We start from the raw sequence: 16,179 nt of genomic DNA, 5'->3' as shown, positions 1-16,179 counted from the left end.
CTGTACATGTGCAGCAATGAAGGTAAACCTCGCTATCCAGGAATGTTATTCACAATCAGTTTCGCAATGCATAACAAAAATATACCAGCCTAGACTGGCTACCAGCCCCTCAGTTTTTACTACTAGCATACATCCCCCTAGAACACAACTATACCAGCCTAGACTGGCTACCAGCCCCTCAGTTTTTACTACTAGCATACATCCCCCTAGAACCCAACTATACCAGCCTAGACTGGCTACCAGCCCCTCAGATTTAACTACTAGCATACATCCCCCTAGAACACAACTATACCAGCCTAGACTGGCTACCAGCCCCTCTGATTTTACTACTAGCATACATCCCCACTAGTTTTAGAACTTAGTCTAGAATCAGACATCCAAGTGATCTAAATAATTCAATATTCCAGAGACGGGGGGGCCACTAAACCTACCAAAAAAGTAATTATGTAGCCTTTGCAAGGTGTATATTTATGAATCCAGACAGTTGTCACTGGTGTTGAACTTCAAATGTTAAAGTTATTAGCTAAAATGTTTGGTAATAACATACAGTAAATGATTTAGTTGTCTGAGTCCTTTAGACAACATGCTGCTTGCTGCTAAAGGTCCATCCGGAGACATTTTCTCTCACTGTGTCCGACAGTGTTAATGCTGTGAAATTGTGTACATGTCTGATGCATTCTTTTGTTATTTTATTGTCAATCGAAGGATGATACCTCTTGATTTGACCGAAGAATATTTCATGATTTGCTAAAAAATTATCTTGACGCAGTAAACAGTTATCATGATTGTTGTTGTTGTTTTTGTTCTTTTTGCATTAAAATGAAAATTACTGAATAAAAATATAATTTGACTGATTTACCTTTTGGTTACTTTTATATTGATATTTGGGTCAATCTTATATTGTTCTGAGGTTTGAAACAGATGGTTTATTTTTTTTTGTAGATAATAATGACAAGAAGTATGTACTTGAATGACCTTTGGTAACCTTCTTATTTTAAATGTACTTCATATAATTGATATGAAACAATGTTCATGTATTTGTTTATGTAATGTATTATGAAATTGTTAAGCCAAATATATCATATATAAGATACCTATAAGATACCTACATTGTACGTGGCTTGTGACCACTAGCATAATTTACCAAATCAGCATTTTTTTATATGAACATATTTTATCGCCAAAAATACAGCAAATGGGTTGGGCACAAGTTATTTGAACAAAATTATTTACGTTCTCTCCCCAAATTGTAATAAACAAACATATGCAAATACACAAAGAGACACAAAAACATTCAAGTTTTATTTTAATGTTCTCCTATTTAGAAAAGATAAAACCTTACCATTTTTGTGAATTAGAATCTGCTACAGATTTTGATAAAAAAAAAATATGTACATTTCGTTATATTACCACGTTGGATTCTTCCAAAAAGCTTTCCCAAAAAGAGTTAAAAAGGTTATTTTCATATCAATATAATTTGTGCTTTAATTTTAGAATAGTGAGTGGTTCCGATAAGGAAATTTTTTACGATTTGAAATGAAGTGATACGAGTGCTCACAGTAACGATTGTAAAAGTTAGAATATACGATGTCTTTCTTTGCTGAATGATTTACAACGGATTTTATAATACAATGATGAAACCCCTGTTTCCTCACACGAAAACATCGTTTTTATACAATACTATACAATAAACTTTATTTAGCGTCGGATATTTAAAAACATTTAACATTAGCTATTAAAAACTATTACTCCGACAAACATAAGTTATGTTAATAGGTATAAGATTTAATTAATGGTGGGTTTTTTGTGTGTGTACTTTGCCCAAAACAGCATCTTCGTCTACTTCTGATAATCTGCATACCACCTCTGGTGTGTTGTCGCGGATGTGGCACATACTCATACTACCTTGTATCTCCCGCCTTGAAGTGATGTAGTTGTCGTTGACGAATATCAACATCCACAAAGCCAATGATTTCCCAGGACAGCTTTAAGGAGGAACTAGCAGAGGAGGTTAAACAGGTCCTAACATTGATATTCAAAGCATCATTACATCAGGGAAGGATAGACAGGCATGTGGGAAGAACTGTGGTCACTCCTCTCTTCAGAAGGCTGAATGACGATCTAAGGCAGATCTGGATAGGCCTTTCTCATACGAGTGGATTTCGTATTGTTCTTAATACAATATCACATTATGCGTTATACTAGCACAATGAACGAATCCAAAATCATTTAATTAACAGACGGACAAATCGGCAGACAAACGGACGATCTTATCATTTTCTCGTTATTTTATTTACAACAGTTACCGTTAAAAGAACTGGCTAAGTCTGCGTTCGTGCGCGACAGCTAGATGATTTAATGCCACCAATAAAAATTCTCTTATTTATGTCATCGTTCAAATATCCTAGTTATTGCTACCATGCTGTAGGACTATGGAAGTGACGTAATAAATGAAACACATGCATCTCGCAGTCGTTATTAAATGACGGGGAAAGTACACTTCGCCTGCAATTACCAACCAATTACAATGATAAATTAGATAATATTCCGAATGTCACTGTATCACGCGATGTCAAGAAATACATTTTGGAAAACCGAAAAGAATTTTTAGAATTGATCAGAATTTCTGATAAAATTCGTTGCAATGCTTCGTGGAGTCGAAGTTTTGTTATTGCTTTATTGAGTAAATGCATATTTGATCGATATCATTGCAGACAAGTAACCATTAAAGGGAATACTGGTAATGTAAGGAATGTGACAATAGTGTATTGAAACTATCAATATTATATCATTTATGTAATGACCTTGCTAATATGGGTCGCGGTGGTCAAGTGGTTAAGGCATCCAACATTCTGCTGCCACTAGCCCTCCACCACTGGGCCACGGGTTCGAGGCCTTCGTGGGGCAGTCGCAAGGTACTGGCCGTAGGTCGGTGGATTTCACCGGGAACTCCAGCTTTCCTCCACAACGTCATTAAATGACAATACATGTAGCTGTAAAAAGGACGGACAACAAAAACAAACCAAAATTGTTGAGAAGGGAAATTTGGTTTGGGTCTTTATGGCTGGGATGGGTGAAGTGGCGAGAGAGGTGGATTCAAGTTGGGTGTATTGTGTGGTATTGAGATTGGGTGGTTTATGCTATGAAAGAGGGTAAGGTGCAGTCAGGCAGGGAGGTTTGATGACTTGGTGCTGAATTAGATAGGTTGGGTTGGGTCGGTGATGATGGTTAGGTAGGGTCAGATGAAGTCAGTGTAGGGTGGTAACTAGGGGTGGGGTTGTTTAGTGAATTCAGGTAGGGTATTAATCTTTTATTATGTTTTTTTCTTCATCTGTCGGATTCATTTAATTGGTCATTTTAACTGTAGTCATTTATACAATATTATACAATTCCATCGTGACATGAAACCTTCCGAAAAAGGGTTCCTCAATAAAGTTTGTTAACATATATGGCTGATATTAACAGTTATTAACGTTAGCTAGTTGTTACATTTATTTACTGAAATAATCCTAATTTATTTTATCAGTACGATGTTAAACAGTCTCCCCTCATGTTAAAACACTACACAAACTACAAATATCCATTTGCCGTCCAGCCCTAGGCACCGCGATAACTTACTTATAAGTGATGAGAATTTCTAAGATACATATATACCGTTACACATATAGTTTAGCATGTATAAGAGTTGTCTCCCTTCGAAATGCATAACCAGTCATTTTGTATCTTGTGTTTTAATCTTCGCTAATACTTTATGTAGGATATTTTTTTGTACAAGTGAAATGTTCTCTTATGTTCCTAGTAGATATATTTTGACCAATGAATGAATATATTTGTTTAAAACAGCCGCCTCCATGTGTTGTTTAACCAATACAATTAATGATCCATAACGATGAGTAATGAGATCCTCCTTCAGCGATGTCTATTAATAGACAGGATAATGTTTGTAGGGGTAGCTTTGAAGTATCGAAAAATATCAATTAATAGTTCACACTACAGAAATCAAAATTCCTCAATTACGAAAAACTAATAACACTACTTCAAAGAAATGTTCTAAATACAGAAACGGAGGCCGGTGTGCGTGAACAAACATAGACTGGACAAGACTAATGTATTTATTTTGCTGTGAACTACACGTGTGTGTAAACATATGGAGCAGATCGATTTCCTGTAGGACGACACTGGTAAAAACCATTAATACCTGACATAGCCAATTAACAAACGGCAAACCATTACCGTGCTATTAGCACTGTCAACCATAAGTCGTAAACATGATAAAGAAAAAGTCAATTCGAATAAAAAATAAATGAAATCGCCAGCATCAATTGTACTTGTGCGTGCAATTATTCACTTTTCAAATAGAGCGATACAATAGGAAAGTTCCGTCGGAGATCAATAACTAATAAAAATAATAGAATATCGTGTATTTAAATGGATTCCTCCTCGACGTAAAATAAAGTGTTAACAGGAATTTGTGATGAATGATGCCAAATGAAATCAGGGGGAAAATGTTGAAATAATAACGGCTTATAATAGCCAATTTGGAAATGAATAGAAAACGAATGTCTCCTAGGTCATCTGGTTGACCTATAAATAGCAATAATATCCGTTGGTCGTTAGCATCAACACCCAGAAATAGGAAGTTATCCGAGGTACATGGACAGTTTCTCATACTTGACCTTTGAATAAACTTTGGTGAAAATCTGTTCAGAATATTGGTTGGTCGGTAGAGCCATGACAGTGAAACTAGACGAGACGGAACGGGACTTGACGCGATAAGACGGGACGGGCAGAAGATATGCCCCCTCCAAATAAAAAAAAAATGATTCATTCTATCACTTTGTTTATAATAAAATCCTTTTGATGTTTAACATATAATTATGTTTGGTAATAAAAAAAAAACTTTTCATTATTCCAAAAAACAATATAGTCGAAACTAAATTTTGGTATTTAAAAATGAACTCACATATAGGAGGATCCACAATCAAATGCTACTCCTGAGGTAAGCCTATGCAGAAATCAAACAACACGTGGAATAACCATGCAACGTAGAACACATTGCTCTACGAACAAACTAAGTAAACAGTTTAACTTCAAACTTCGTCGATTTAGGGTTCGTTTGTTGTTCTTAAGGTAAAAAAAATATGAAAATCTGCGTCTGAATTGTTCCGAAACATATGTAAAAACAAAGCAAATTGAAACGTGCATATCTTACCCTTTATTTGTTTTATTTAAGATTATTTATATTTTTAAACTACATGTACATGTAGTATTTCATGTAAACCGTGTCAAAATAAATGCCAGCTTCAACATAACGGCCAATCTCAGGACTGATAGTAACACTTCAAAAAACCGAAAAAAATTGAATCGAAAACTATTTCACTGGCATGACCATAGATTGTATTAACTATTTCTAAAATTAGATAAACTCGTGCCTTTTTTGAACAAATATAATGATGAAATAAACCCAAATAATCTTCGTTTACAGCAGTATTCGGAGAGTTGAAATGCGTCGGAGCCCGATAGGGATTCGAACCCTGGCCCTCTGATCACAGTATCCGGAATCAGCTGAACTACACAACCTAGTTAGTGGACGTTCCATTAACAAGTTGTAGCCAAAAAGGATGTAAGGGGAAATAACTTAAAAAGAAAACGACGCATGAAATATTTACTATTTTGCCTTCAATGGGACTGGGCACTTCTGCCGATTCAGAAATCTAAACAAATTAATTTTCCACACCATATATGGTCATTACCTTCATTTAGGTGTTATCACCGGTACTTTAATTCATAAAAATGAAAATGGCTGACGAAATGGGTTTTTTAGGACAGAGATTTTGAAGTCAGGATAGGACTTGTAAAACACGCTCAGTATCAAAATTCAATATCTCTTCACCTCATTGTCAGTTTGTGAGACTCTAGAGGTTTATAAATAACATTTACAAGGTGCAATGTCGTGTCTGGCTTCACTCGATGTTAAAGAAAAAAATTAAACTTGGCATCATAGACATGGCGATATTTCGTTTGAATCTGTTTGAGTTTGAAATGCGGTTGGCAGACCTTGTACTTTTGAGTTAAGGTTTACTAAAGAAAACTGCCTGTTTGAGATTTTCTGGTAATGTTTTGGTCTCAAGTTAACGAGAATATGATTTAGTTGCTATTGTTTTTCTGCAAGTTTTATTTATTTGATTATTGTGGAATATTTTATCAAAAAAATTTAACTAGGATACACACACTTTTTTTCAACTTACCGATGCCTGTATACAGCAGGGCAACATTGAATTATATTATAATACGTAAAATCCTTACATGAAAATGTTGGTATAAGGATACGGCATACATTTTCCATTGTTCTTTTTAAAGACGTAAATTTTGCTATTTTTTTTTTTTATTTCATTTCAAAAGACATTTTTTTTTTATTTTCTATTTAGAATCATCATGAAAACTACGGTACATATATACTTAAACGAGAAACAATACGAAATAATACACATCACAATAGCTCGATTGCATACACATGAAAACAGAGCTTGGTTGTTAATGTAATGTGACCGGAGAGAGTGTAGAGTGCTTCCAGCAGAAATCGAACCCGCGATCCCAGACGTCTTAGACTTTCATAGGAAATTCCCTCTATAGCACGAAGCCTGAAGGTGACAGTTATCATACGTATGATTAAAATCTGCCACACACACAGTGCCATTGCGGAACATGATTATGACGTCACATATATTTCAAATTAGGTAACAGTTCATTATTGACCGTGTTCCTACAAATCAATGGGCTACTATCAAACTTACGAGCCTTCTATCGATGCTATCTCATAACACCTTGTATGTGGACAAAACCAAGTTCTTTTTCCTGGAGCGGCAAACTTTTTCATCTTTGGTGACAATCTCTACCCAGATGTCATTCCTTACACTCACGAGTAAAAGGAACGACCGACAACTCTGGGTAGACCTTGCTTTGGTCAGTGCCTAGTCTCGTTCAAACAGATGCTTGATCACTTGTACGCTTGATCACTTTGTTCGGCGTAGCTTGCGCAGACAACAAGAGTCTGGTTGAACGAGACTAGCCAGTGCCCGGTGAATCAACATTAGACAAACATTGCCATATTAAAAAATCAGCAGCAAAAATTGTATATATTCTGTGATCTCTTAAATAATCATTTTGCAATTATACATTGGCCTTTAGAATAGTAGTTCTATTTCTTTCCACCAATCAGTGACCTTTTTTCAAGTGCGGGTCTGTCACGATTCCCCTGACCTTTTCCACGCCAATGAGATCCATGGACTTGATTCGATTCCTTCTGTATGATTCGCCCACAATTCTTGACATGATGATAGAGGTTTCCATGCGATGTAATTCAAAGAATAAACTACAATACAGTATTTATCAACACAGCAAAGTATGTGTATACACAATACTCTAATGGTGGCCACGTGTCAGCCTCTGTGACTCTAGAGGATCATAAAGCACTAGACGGTACAGCGAAGTGTGTGGCCAAGGTCTCGGGGTCGGACACGTGAGTGCTTAGGTCTAGGGGTCGTAGTGCTGTATTCACACATGGGCCGGATACAGCGATACAGGTTTGTTGAAGAATAAGGGTCGTAGTTTTCTATACACAAGGGCCGGCCACACATTATATATGATACAGAATACGGCATAATTAAGGGTCGTAGTGCTGTATACACACATAGGCCGGCTACAGCGATACAGGTTTGTTGAAGAATATGGGTCGTAGTATTCTATACACAGGGGCCGGCCACACATTATATATGATACAGAATATGGCATAATTAAGGGTTGTTGGTTGAATGCTCAGATACGACTAATATAATCTTCCTCTACCTTAAAGCGTGAGACGGATACTTGATTGTCCTACCCGAGACTTTGCTGAGGTCAAAAGTCTGCAAAAACCGTTCCATTCTATTCATATAATAGTTCAACTCTGTAGCTATTGTTCGGCTGTTAAATTATGCAGCAACACATAGTCACAGTTCATGTCGACACGTTTTATTGACTTCCACGTGATCTACAGCAGATGGTTGCATACGTCATTAATAACTAATGGACTAAAGGCACACATATTTACATTTTCTCTGTCATTTGTATAACAAAATAAAAGTTCACGTCAGAGCTTTACATGCCATTGTACAAGAACACATTTTTCTTCATATTTATTTCATCCGGAGGGAATTGTTTTATGTAGGAAAACGATTCATATTCATGATGGCTTGGTGCACCATATCGTTCTGTCTTTGAAGCAGCCAGGAAGACTGGTGTCCAGGACAACACAGCCGGATTTTTCGAACCTGCACGGATAGCTACAATCTACATATCTTTTCCATTTTCTCGAGTATCTTTATAATGTCCTTTGAAATGTACACGGCACGTGCGTTTAATTTGTTTATCTCGTATTCAAATGAAATGATCACCACATCTCGTGGTTTCAAGTAACATACGTCGATATTCAAATGCCAAAAAACGTCAATGTTTTAGTTCAAGCACAGGTAGAATTGTTGATTAATTGTATATTTTTAAGGAAATATGAATTTTTTCCCCCAGCAATCAACACAATCTAGAGTCATAATGATGATCATTTGTTCTCATTCGTGTTCACAAAAGACAAATAAATTTTATATATATATTTTTTTTTCTACATTTAGTCATACTGTCATATGTATGACGGTTAAGTTACACCAATATATCACACGCCGGCTGGTAAATTTTGAAACGAAGATTTTCCGCAAGTTCTATAAAAATAAACAGAAATAGATCTTCCGGTGCAATTGTGTATTTATAGTACTCTCACATTCACCAGTGCAGCGTTTGACACTTTACATGTGTGACGTCATCATGCAGTAGGAACATGTAAACTCGCCACTATAAATTCTTACCTTCTTGTCCTGTCAACCGTGTTAACTTGCTTTTATTTATCATATTTTCCTCTTCTTTTTACGAATGTATATGGAAACGGTTACCACGGTCGGATTCCGCGTGCTTAACCGGAAGTCTAGCCAATTTAGTCTTGCATTATCCTAACATTTACAGAGTTGTTTCCCAACTTACAATATTACAGGATATAAGACTTCACTGTCACTTCCGAGTGTATGAATTTGCTGTGATGTCATAACAGATTAGAAAGGAACAATGAGATGACGTCACGATCAAGGTAATTATTAAGTATGACGTCACACTCAGCTTTAAACGAGACAGAACACAGAAAACAAATGTTTAACATATTTTTAGTAGGAAAAGCTAATCCTCAATCGTAAAGATGTGACCAGGACTTGAAGCAAGCTTTGGGTTTCGGAACTATAGAATAAACTCTGTATTAAGAACAATAGTGAAAGCATGAACATCACACAATGGTAGTAATCTTAATATTACTCAGGCATGGCCTGGAGAGAGTGCAGCTGGTACATTTGTTTCGATAGTATACTATATTTTTTTTTAATCATAACATTACCCATTTTAATACATACACAATTTACCTGTATTTTTTTTTTTTTTTTTTTTTTTTTTTTAATATAGCCTACTTGAATCTGTTGCTGGGCAAAATCATTTATTTTGAAAGCAGGCATTGCCTGAAACGAGAGAAGCGTCAAAATGCTGTTTTTTTCAATTTTATTTTTTAAATAATATTGTTTAAAATATTATCTATTTATTCGTTTCATAGCGATAAATGTAAAATTAATAATAAGTAAAGAAAAGCATTCGAATGAATTATGCAGTTCAAGAGAAAACACAAATGCATTTGGTACTGTTGCATTTAATTGCCCCGTCTATGGCCTCAGCGTAATGTTGCGAAAAGAGTGAGGCCCAGTAGAGGGACTTCATATTTGAAGATGTATTGTTTATCAAATGTAACTGTTATTATCTGTTATAATAAAAGTTAAGTATATTGGTGATTACATTCCAATTTTATTTTCCGACATGATATACTTTGCCTGATCCCTCTAAATCGTGTAAAAAGAGAATCACAATAGCCCAAACATATCCGGATTTCCGTCTGGTTTGGTAGTTACTATATACTTCCGGTTTGGTTGGAGAGAAGAAAAGACTGAAAATTTGAATGAAGCTTCAGTTTCTATAATTTTTAATGTCATGAATTTACATAACCACAGAAAAAAATAATCAAATAAAGAGATATTTTTGAGAATGTGTAGAAAAGCTAAACATCATCGTAAAAATAGGATCGCGGTAACTCTATACTAGCTACTTCCGTGACGAAGGATTTTGGAAGCATAGTATTTCGACGTTACCATGACTTCAATTGTTCGTACACATGTTACCGGTAAGGAGCATCGCTTCTTGCGCCTTCGGCGCAAGAAGAGCTGCGCTCTTATTAAAACATTATTAATACATTTAAGGGTTAACCTTCATTTTGACGGCGTATACGGTAGTATGAACGCAGTTGGCAACGGAATTTGCTATGGTGTGCGCTACAGTATCAACGTCAAAATGAAGGTCAATCCTTATAATTCCATCATAAATAATTTACAAATGCTATATAAAGAAGAAAACAGTCGAAGCGGGTTGCTACTATGGTAACTACGGTAGCCGTTATGGCTAGGATAATATAGTTCAAGTGAATTTACATCGATATATTGGTAACTTTATAAAATACGCAGTGAACAACACTAATTTTCTTCTCTTCATCGCTTTTTGATTTTTGATAAAGTAATATAAGTAGTACCTCGAACATTTTTATTCATTTAAAACGGTCGTTATTTACACGCATTGACACACTTCTCTGGTAGTGACGCGGTCGAACGTCGCAAATAGAAGCCGCCATTCTTACTTTGCAGAATTTTGAAAAAGAGTATCCATGGAATAAGAGTTTGCCAGCATCCCTTTGTTGTGTAATTAGACAAAATGGATCCCGAATATGTTTCATGATTCTAGATGTTAAAGAAACCAAACAATGGCTGTCATCAAACAATTATCTTGTGAAGCGAGAAGGGCGCCATATTTGAAACAGGTTTCAATCCGCCGAGCCCTTTTTCATTGAGTATACGCTATTTTATACGCAGTCAGAGTTTACTAAGCTGAAGAAGGGATGGATGTAAATATTATAATTTGTCGGGAGAAACACAAGATGTTTCATGGCTGTAGATCACTCCTCTAACAACCCCCTATTACCTCCCTTACCCATCTCAGGAGAGTAGATCACTCCGTTAACCTCACCTAATTACCTCCCTTGCGCATCTCAGAGGTTTAGATCACTACTCTAACCTCCGCTTATTACCCCCTTACCCATCTCAGGGGTGCAGATCACAACGTTAACCTCCCTTAAGTACCTCCCTTACCATTCTCAGAGGTTAGGATCACTCCACTAATCACCCTTTAGTGCCTCCCTTACGCATATCAGAGATTAGGATAACTCCTCTCTTACCACCACTAATTACCTCCCTTACCCATCTCAGGTGTGTATATCACAACACTTACCTCCCCTAATCACATCCCATACTCATCTCAGGGGTGTGGATCACTCCTTTCTATTCTCCCATAATAACCTCCCTTATCGATCTCAGGAGTGTAGCTCAATTCCGCTTGCCTCCCCTAATTGCCTCCCTTACCCATCTCCGGGTCGTAGATCACTCCTCTTTAACCTCCCCTAATTACCTCCCTTACCCATCTCAGGGGTTTATATCATTTCTCTCGAACCACCCCTAATTACCTCTCTTACCCATCTCTGGAGTTTAGATCACTCCTCCCTAACCTCCCCTAATTATCTCCCTTACCCATATCAGGGGTGTATATCACTCCTCTCGAACCACCCCTAATAACATCCCTTACCCATCTCAGGAGTGAAGATCAAAACACTGACCTCCCTAATAACCCCCCTCACCTATATAAGGGGTGTAGATAACTCCTTTCTAACCTCCCTAATAACCTCCCTTATCGATCTCAGAAGTGTAGCGAAATTCCGCTAACCTCCCCTTATTACCTCCCTTACCCGTCTCCGGGGTGTAGATCACTCCTCTCTAACCTCCCCTAATTGCCTCCCTTACCCATCTCCGGGTCGTAGATCACTCCTCTCTAACCTCTCCTTATTACCTCCCTTACCCATATCAGGGGTTTATATCACTCCTCTCGAACCACCCCTAGCTACCTCCCTTACCCATCTCAGGAGTGTAGATCAAAACACTTACCTCCCTAATAACCTCCCTTACCCATATCAGGGGTGAAGATAACTCCTTTCTAACCTCCCTAATAACCTCCCTTACCGATCTCAGGAGTGTAGCTAAATTCCGCTAACCTCCCCCTATTTCCCCCCTTACCCATCTCAGGGATTTATATCACTTCTCTTGAACCACCCCTAATTACCTCCCTTACCCATCTCCGGGGTGTAGATCACTCCTCTCTAACCTCCCCTAATTGTCTCCCTTACCCATATCAGGGGTGTATATCACTCCTCTCGAACCACCCCTTATTACCTCCCTTACCCATCTCAGGGGTGTAGATCACTTCTTTCTATCCTCCCATAATAACCTCCCTTACCGATCTCAGAAGTGTAGCTAAATTCCGCTAACCTCCCCTTATTACCTCCCTTACCCATCTCAGGGGTTTATATCACTTCTCTCGAACCACCCCTAATTACCTCCCTTACCCATCTCCGGGATGTAGATCACTCCTCTCTAACCTCCCCTAATTGTCTCCCTTACCCATATCAGGGGTGTATATCACTCCTCTCGAACCACCCCTTATTACCTCCCTTACCCATATCAGGGGTGTATATCACAACACTTATCTCCCCTAATTAGCCCCCTTACCAATCTCAGGGGTGTAGATCACTCCTTTCTATCCTCCCATAATAACCTCCCTTACCGATCTCAGGAGTGTAGCTAAATTCCGCTAACCTCCCCTTATTACCTCCCTTACCAATCGCCCTGCTGCACGTCATTCCCACACATGTCAGAGCCTATAGCGTACAGATGAAGACGTAAAAACACACTCACATACACTTGATTCAAAAATAGTTTAGTGATACACCTAAAAGCTGTTTCATCAGACACAATGATGCGTTCATTTTTGATAACAGGTTAATACATAAAAGAAACGAAACGTTCTTTTCATCTAAGACCAATGAAAATAGTGTCTGTGGCCACTAGGTCCTCTCTGAAGTTCCGACCTTGAGCCCTGAAGGTGAGAGGTTCAATCCAAGGAGGAACCATACGAAATACATCATGAATTTGTGTCAAGTAGGGGCCTCATTTATGGGTAAGTTGTTGTTTAATTATTTGCCCCATGACAGTATTTTGTAGCCAAGTCGGCACTATACAGAATTAATATGTGTAATGGACATCTTCAGTGGTGAAACGAACATCTAGTATGTTCCGTACCAGCCAATCTTCGAACATAGCTTCTATTGCAGAAATTGTTCCGAAAACTGTTGATCTTTCATATACCATGTGTGTATATATTATGTATATTCTAATTTCCGGATTGTTTTTGTGTGCGTACAGTGTTTGTTCCTATTCTTACATAATAGGTTATGCATGACTTCACATACTGTTCATGGAACATGCCAGCAACTAAAGTTTATGTTGCAAGAGGCCATAGGGGCTTATATGCAACAGCGCCAAGTTAATCCAGACGCGCTAGTTAACGGTTATAATTCCGACTGTACCGTATTAATTAACCCGTTGTTGAAGTGGACCAACCTCAGAATAATGATCCTTCTAATTTCAATGTTTAACGCGTAGACATTCGTATGATTGCATATATTATTTAATGATGTCCACTATGAATCCTTGAACATTTTAAAATTATTTTCAATTTAAATGATCATGAAATATTAACGATCCAATCTTTACAGATTAATTGTATATTTTCGGAAACTTGTTTTTTTGCAACTGTTTTATCTTTCGAATGATTTATGGTTATTGGTTGGAAAGTTAGTAAGAACAATTGATAAAAATGGTGTTCCGTTGTTTGAGATACTGTACAACCGTATCTTAATTCCGGATCTACTTTCCTCGTTGATATTTTTGTTATCTGGAAAAGGGTTAATTTTGGCATTGAACCCTGGTGTAGTTTACGGGTGGACTATGTTACAGAGGTGAATCACTGACCTTGAACCCTGGTGTAGGTTACGGGTGGATTATGTTACAGAGGTGAAACACTAACCTTGAACCCTGGTGTAGTTTACTGGTGGGGTGGACTATGTTACAGAGGTGAATCACTGTGACCTTTAACCCTGGTGTAGTTTACGGGTGGTGGACTCTGCAACAGAGGTTAGTCACTGACCTTAAACCCTGGTGTAGTTTACGGGTGGTGGACTCTGCAACAGAGGTGAATCACTGACCTTGAACCCTGGTGTAGTTTACGTGTAGACTCTGTTACAGAGGTGAATCACTGTGACCCTGAACCCTGGTGTAGTTTACGGGTGGACTCTGTTACAGAGGTAAATCACTGTGACAGTGAACCCTGGTTAAGGTTACGGGTTGATTCTGTTACAGAGGTGAATCACTAACATTAAACCCTGGTGTAGTTTACGGGTAGACTCTGCAACAGAGGTGAATCACTGACCTTGAACCCTGGTGTAGTTTACGGGTGGACTCTGTTACAGAGGTAAATCACTGTGGCTACGGGTTGATTCTGTTACAGAGATGAATCACTGTGACCTTGAACCCTGGTGTAGTTTACGGGTAGACTCTGTTACAGAGGTGAATCACTGTGACCTTGAACCCTGGTGTAGTGCACGTGTAGACTCTGTTACAGAGGTGAATCATTTACCTTGAACCCTGGTGTAGTTTACGAGTAGACTCTGTTACAGAGGTGAATCACTGTGACCTTGAACCCTGGTGTAGTTTACGGGTGGACTCTGTTACAGAGGTAAATCACTGTGGCTACGGGTTGATTCTGTTACAGAGATGAATCACTGTGACCTTGAACCCTGGTGTAGTTTACGGGTAGACTCTGTTACAGAGGTGAATCACTGTGACCTTGAACCCTGGTGTAGTTTACGGGTGGACTGTGTAACAGAGGTGACCCACAGTGACATTGCAACCTGTAGGTGTAGTTTTTGTCGGAATCTTCGGATTCTGGAGTAAGGTATGAGTCACTGTGCGATGGAATCTGTTGTATTTTACGTCTGCATCTTGGACAGACATTGACCTGTAGCCCAGAAGTACTGTTTACTGTACAGGATAATAAGAGTGTTGGAAAGCTATGAGCCAGCGTGGCCTTTAAACCTGACGCAGTTTATGTCTGGTAATATGAAATAAAACATGGACTTAATTAAAAGGGTGAGTTACCTTACCTATGGTATATTCGCTACATTATAACTACATCTTAACCAAATTATGTCTTCAACCAATGAGGGTCAACTTTCCTCCCCCGACTTCATTATCTTAATGACTTTGAACTCGTTCCTCCCTATCAACCTTCACTACATAGCAAACACACGTGCATAATTAAGTCATTACTCTGCAAACGCCCTCAACAAATTGCAGGAGCAGTGTTCGGTTTTGGACCAGAATATAAAAAAAAGAAGAAGCCCGTACTGACAGTGTTAGGACTGAGTTTACGATAGAACCCGTGTGTGTGTTGGCATATGGTCACTGGCATAGAAGGGGTATGGGGTTAACACTAACCTTCCTACGCTCGTCTAAACGGACTTGTTAGCTTAACTTTGCAAGTGTTTACTCTTTATAATCATCGTTAATCAAATACAACGTCAGGATGACTTTCAAAATCATCGATTCGTTGCGTATTGACCGACCTTTTCTACAAATGAACATATATTTTTTTTCACAACTGATTCGTCTATAACATTGTAGACAGAAATCTTCAATACTATGTTAAGTTAAATAAGCATTTTGTCAGTTTTGGATTGTAGACGTGTATATAAATGAATGTATTATTTTTCTACACGTTCAATTAAATCCGAGAATGTTGGAATCACCCTCCGAAGTCGTACGCTGAAGCAGCAGCGGCAGCAGCAGACACAGGTAGACGGGGATGTCACGACAATGTTTGCTGTAGAAGATCACCACCGGTGATACAGGGAGTTTATTCTTGCTGTAATTGCAGGCTGCCCTCGACAGTTAAAAAACCCTATATAACCACGCAGTACGTTGCTCTGTGGAATGATGGGCCGCCTGGCAACATGGCCTTATAATATGATATTAGCGAATGATAAAATGTTATCAATAAAATTAGGCTCAGTAT

The sequence above is a fragment of the Mizuhopecten yessoensis genome, unplaced genomic scaffold (assembly GCF_002113885.1).
Source record: "Mizuhopecten yessoensis strain PY_sf001 unplaced genomic scaffold, ASM211388v2 scaffold4537, whole genome shotgun sequence".
NCBI lineage: Eukaryota > Metazoa > Mollusca > Bivalvia > Pectinida > Pectinidae > Mizuhopecten > Mizuhopecten yessoensis.
The sequence above is the reverse complement of the archived record's forward strand: the minus strand, read 5'-3'. Positions refer to the sequence as shown.